At 42.1% G+C, this 6,437-nt stretch overlaps 1 pseudogene; it reads left to right on the plus strand.

Moving 5' to 3' along the window:
* The first annotated feature begins 1,227 nt into the window (after positions 1-1,227).
* On the plus strand, positions 1,228-3,685 carry LOC130040663 (60S ribosomal protein L26-like; annotated as a pseudogene).
* The last annotated feature ends 2,752 nt before the right edge of the window (positions 3,686-6,437 follow it).

Here is a 6,437-nt window from a genome sequence, read left to right on the forward strand (position 1 = left end):
TCTGCAGCTTGCAACTTTGGTCTAGTTTTCATAGTTTTTCTCAAATTTTCTTTCTCCATCTATGAATGGGTGTGATGGTAATATTGTCTGTTTTGTCACTTTCCATGTCTTACAAAAATTATTATAAAATTGGGGGTCAGAGGTTACAAGGGTACCATGCTTTCCTTGCACCTGGCAGACCTCTGTTTGATGCTGACACCTAATATGGTCCCACAAACACCACCAAGAGTGATTTCTGAACACTGAGTCAGGAGTAAGCTCTGAGCATAGCTGGATGTGGCCCCCCCAAAATATTTTTAATATATAATAAACTTGGTTGTTTACAACACCAGGCACTCCTCAACCTCTTACAGCACTGGAAGCTACATGTTCAGAGTCAGTTCCTGGATTACTATGCTCTCCCTCCAGAGATATTAGTAGAAAATGCATTTCTTGCCTCATCTAGGTTCTGGTGGTCACAGCTATTCCTTGATTTGTGGCTAATCTCTCCAGTTCTGCCTCCACAGCCACATCACCATCGCCACTTCTGTTTATCAAATGTCCCCCTACCGCCCATTAGAAAGATGCACATGATTAGATTAAAGGTTGATCATGATGTGGAGGCCAGTGTGATAGTACCGAAGGTAAGGTGTTTGCTTTGCCTGTGGACGATCCGGCTTTAATCCCTGGCATCCCGTATGGTCTTCTGAGCTCCGCCAGGATTAATTCCTGAGTGCAGAGCCTGGAGGAACCCTTGAGCATTGTCGGGTGTGACCCAAGTAAAACAAAGAAAAATAAATAATATTGGTAAAGACTAATTTTTATCTGTTAGTGTGGCCATGGATTACCCATATCAAACATTACCCCTGGCAGCTAGAGAAATAGTGAGATAGCTCATGGGCTGGCTGAGTGCTCTGCGTGCAAGAGGCCTGGATTTAATTTCCAGCACTGCACATGGTCCCCATGACACCATCACCACGCTTGAAGTAGCTCCTGAGCACTTTCAGCAGTAACCCTGAAACAAAAGTAAAACACACACACACACACACACACACACACACACACAAAGGAATAAAAAATTATCTATGGGTCTATCTGTGAGAATGTTCTTGATAAGGGGATTGATTCCCATTTGAATTTGCAGAATCAGTAATTAGAGTGTCCTCCCCAATCGGGGAGGGTTCATCTAATTATTGATCAAGAAGCAGTAAGAGTCTTTTCCCTTCTTCAGCCATCACTGAAGTGATAACTGCAAAAATGAAGTTCAATCCTTTTGTGACTTCTGACCGGAGAAATGTCTCAAATGTAAGAGACATTTCAATGCACCTTCCCACATTCGTAGGAAGATTATGTCTTCCCCTCTTTCCAAAGAACAATGTGAAATTCGTGCCCATCCAGAAAATGATGAGGTTCAGGTTGTGAGAGGACACTACTAAGGTCAGCAAATTGGCAAAGTAGTCCAGGTTTACAGGAAGAAATATGTTATCTACATTGAACAAGTCAGCGGGAGAAGGCGAATGGCAAAACTGTCTATGTGGGCATTCACTCTAGTAAGGTGGTTATCACTAGACTAAAACTGGACAAAGATCGCAAAAAGATCCTTGAACGCAAAACCAAGTCTGGCCAAGTAGGAAAGGAGAAGGGCTAGGGGTATAGTACTGCCAGCAGGTCAATCTGTACCTGTGAGGGAAGTGCATTAGCAGTCTTATGGCACCTTCAGTCTTCCAGATATCCCAAAATTGCTGCTGTGCCTTTGGCCAGACCCCAAAAACTTGGGGCAAAGTTTACCAAGAAAGTAAATGGCCAAAAGTTAGGTATGTGGGAGACACACCCACAAACCACCTCAGGATCATCTATATAATTGGAGGCATGTCCTCTCTGGTTCCTGATTGAACTGCTTAATGGCCATGATCCCAGAGACTCAGAAACAAATCTCAAAACCCAACGGCTTTTGGCAGAAATACGTCTGGTCCCTGCAGTAGGCTACCGGTGCTGGGCCAACCCAGGTGGGAATAGGTTTCGTGCCTTGGCCTGTTCCCCTGGTGGCCTGGTGGCCGCCATCTTCCAGAGGCCACTGGACAGTCAGGTTTGGGCCCTCAGTGATGAGACACATGGGGCCTCACAGGATGGTGGTGGAGCCGGCCCTTTCCTCCCCATCCCAACGAGACCCCTAGTGGCCGCCCACAAACGGCTCCCTGGCTCCTGATCAAGCTGCTTAATGGCCATGATCCCAGAGACTCAGAAACAAATCTCGAAACCCAGTGGCTTTTGGCAGAAATGAATCCAAACTGTGCAGTAAGTTACTATCGCCGGGCCACCCCAGGGGGGAAAGGGTGCTGTCCCTCCGCCTGTTCCCCCTAGGTAGCTCGGTGGCCGCCATCTTCCAGAGGCCATTGGACAGTCAGGTTCGGGCCCACAGTGCGAGACTCGCAGGCCTCACGGGATAGGGGTGGAGCTGGCGCTTTCCTACCCGTCCCAATGAGACCCTGAGTCACCGCCCACGATGATCAGGAGCCTCTCTGGTTTTAGCAAGAAATCCCTCCAGATTTAAGTGTTAAAATTTTGAAATTTCAAAATCGCATGGCCACTACTGCAACCACAAGACATCATACGTTATTCATAACCAGCTATAGAAAAAAATTGTCTACTGTTACCTTTTCAGCATATCTGAGTGTTGGGGGTAAAATCCCAAATAATAATGGTGGGTGTGATGTCAAAATGTTGAATGTAATCAAAGTAGAGAGAGAGTAATTTGGAAATAATCTGCCCCACAGGTAGGTTGAGGGTGTGGGATTGGGGTATACTGGGGATTTTGGTGGTGAATAATAGGCACTGGTGAAGGCATGGGTGTTTCATTGTATGACCAAGATTTAAACCCAAAAACTTTATAACTTTGGTACATCTACACAATGGAGTACTATGTAGCTCTTAGAAAAGATGAAGTCATGAAATTTACATACAAGTGGTACAATATGGAAAGTATCATGCTAAGCGAAATGAGTCAGAAAGAGAGGGATAGACATAGAAAGATTGCATTCATCTGGGGGATATAAAGTAACAAAGTATGAGATTAATACCCAAGAATAGCTGAGATCAGCACCAGGAGGATTACTCCATAACTTAGAGGCCAGCCGGGCATCCTAAAGGAAAGGGCTATTCAGATAGAGAAGGGAGCACCAAATAAAGGGTGTTTGGAGGATCCTCCCAGGAGGGGAGATGCATGTCGAAAGTAGACTATGGACTGAACATGTTTGCCACTCAATGCCTCTTTTGCAGACCACAACACCCAAAAGGAGAGAGAGAACACAGGGGATTGCCCTGCCACAGAGACGGGGGGATGGGGGGATGGGGGTGGGAGGGATATTATCCATGGTGGTGGAAAATGGGCACTGGTGGAGGGATGGGTATCTGATCATTGTATAATTGAAACCAAAGCACAAAAAATTGTAAATCTACAACTTTAAAAAAATAAAATAAAATAAAGGGGAAAAAAAAAAAAAAAAAAAAACTTTATAACTGCTCTTATGGTGATTCAATAAACAAAATTATAAAAAAATGGAAAAATAAAAAGTAAGGTGGAGTTCATGCACAATTCAATCAGCTTAATCAGTGGCTGAATAAAAAGCAGTACTCCTACATAATAATTTTTTTAAAAAATGAGAAGGGAAAATATAAGGAAGAAACACTTGAGAAGATGCAGGAATAAAGTTATATACAACGTGATTAAAAACTGTAAAATAAAGACTTCAGTGGTGCACAAAAAAGAAAAAGAAAGAAAGAAAGAAAGAAAGAAAGAAAGAAAGAAAGAAGCAGAAAGAGGAATGTGCCTCTTTTTTCCTGCTTCAATAGTAGAATTGAAATGGTCATGTAGATTCTGCAGTCCTTGAATTGGATTGAACCTCACATCAGCAACCTAGTTGTGAGGTTTCTAGACTTGGACTGAATTATACCACGGATTTTCTTGGGTCCTCAAATTGCAGCCAGCAAAGAGCCAGATTTCTCAGCATCCATAATCTGGAGAGCTCTGATTATGGCAGGATCCATCTAGATAATATTCATAACTGCAAAGACTCTCTCCAACCTGCAAAGAGTAAATTTTACAGGTTCACATTCACAGGTTCATTTTTTCAGCCTAGCACATTTACCCATGGTCTTCTGGGGAAGACTTGAATGACCTGCACTGAGGAAGCATAGCAGCTGAAACATGAGAAGCATTTAATACACTTTATCTACTATTACCATATACTCCTCTTCTCTTGCAAAGTGACCTTGAGGGAATCTAAAGGGAGAAAGATGAGATGGCTGCTGATGGAAGTAGACCTTTGTCAATAGCATTTGAACATTTAAATGTGCTTTATAGACTGGAAAGATAATCAAATCCCAGCAAATCCCCAGTACTACATATAGGCCCCTGAGCACCACCAGGGGTCATTCCTGAGTATTATCCAGTGTGGCCAAAAATAATTAAATAAATAATTTTTAAAAAAGTTTTATGGTGGTGTTTTTAGTTGTGTGCCTTTCTAAAACACCTATATTTTATCATTTGGGTAGGGTAGGGGCCACACCTGGATATGATCGGGGAGGGGGGGGTTCCTGGCTCTGCACTGAGGAATTAATTACTCCTGGTTGTGCTCAGGGGACCATATGGACACTGAGGATCAAACCTGGGTCAGTCATATGCAAGATAAGTGCCATACCCGCTGTACTATCTCTCCAGCTTTATCAAGCACGTTTTGTACAGGGGTGTCTACAAGCTAATGGTGTTCAAAGACAACCATGGATATACCTAGTAGTATTTGTTTTGTTTTTCAGCCATGTCCACCAATATTCAGGGGTGACTCTTAGCTCTGTGCTTAGGAATTACTCCTAGAAGAGCACAAGGGACCATAGGATATAACAGGGATTGAATCCAGGTTGGCCAACATACAAGCAAGTTCCCTACCTATCTTCCCAGTCCCAATATAACAGTATTTAAGAAACTGTGTGGTGTGGTCGATAACACGAGTGGAAAATTTGCTCTATTTCCTTTGAGCTACCTCCCTAAACCCTCACAAAATTTTCTGTTGGTCATAATTCCTCATGTGACAGACTAGTTAAGAAATATGAGGAAAAATCCAAAAATTAATGCAGAAGAGTATATTACCTCTTAGGAATCTGTATTAAAAAGTTAATACATTTGTAGGAATTTTATTTTTACTCCAATTCTTAAAAAATATAAATTCTGATTGAAGAAAACTCCATTTTCCGGACATTTTTTAAAAAGTTTAACATTGATGTAAAATCTTCTCTTTGAGCTTCATGACTCTCTGAATTTGGCATAAAATTGGTTCTTGTTGTGACATCTCTAGTCTGTTAGTTTCAAAAGCACAGAACAAAGATCAAGATTTAATATTTTAACAGCTTCATATCCTTCCCAGAGGCTTAGTAGGAAAGCAGACAAGACTGGGAATAGATTTACAGTTACAAAACCCTTTAGCAGACATTATTCTTTTAATCCTCCTAATAACCTTATAAACAGATATTAGGAATCTCACTTTATAGGCTTGGTAAGTGAGATTAGCAAGTTAAAGCTCAGACAGTTAAGAGTACTGGTCAAAAGCAGAACTGGACTAAAACTATAGGGTTCTGACTCTTACTGGCACCCCTGGAAGTGGGAGAAGCATTAAGGACGGAGGCAGATATCTTAAGCAAAGGTGGCCAGGAAATTCAAGCCTGAAAAAGTCCATAAGAAGAAAAGTACAAGATGAGAAATGAAGCAAGTCAAAATCCCAATCAACTTCCTATTTGGTCCTAGTTTTAAAAAATGGGGGATGGGGTGAATAAGAGATCAAATTCCAAACAATCAGTGGTTAGCTGATGCACACACATTCCTATTGATGCCTACCTTGGGCTGTTTTCACCTGCTACAGTAAAGGAAGTGCATGACCTTATTCGTGAGCTTCATTGCTAAACCACATCCTCTCACCTGGGTAGGTACAAGAGCAGGTGAGAAGTTTCTCTGCATGACAGGGACAATCAACTGCTTTTTGTTTCCCCAAGAACTATTTCCTCCAGGAACTTGCAAGTCAGAGCTCATCCCTGATCAGGGTGTGAAGACTATGTTGAGCATTTCAGATTAGAATATGTATAACAATATATGTGATCATTTTTAGAATAAACGTACCCACGTGGGAGAGTTACTCAGCGACTTTTTCATACTGTTATTCCCTCCTCTTCCAGGAGGGTGTCAGTTACCAGACTGCATTTCCTGTTTTTCAACTTTTGCAGCATTACTTGAAGGTCTTATTCAGGGCAGGTGACATTACAGTTACTAGTCTTTGTAATGACCTGGCCGTCCACACTGCTGTTCAGAAATAGATGGGCTCATTGAAACTAGCCAGAACAGAATCTGGGTGTAAAATGACACATCCAGAATTTCAAAATAGACATTCAAGCAGGGCTTCTCAAACCTGAGGCTT

This window comes from Sorex fumeus, unplaced genomic scaffold, assembly GCF_029834395.1.
Source record: "Sorex fumeus unplaced genomic scaffold, SorFum_2.1 ptg000007l, whole genome shotgun sequence".
Classification (NCBI taxonomy): Eukaryota; Metazoa; Chordata; class Mammalia; order Eulipotyphla; family Soricidae; genus Sorex; species Sorex fumeus.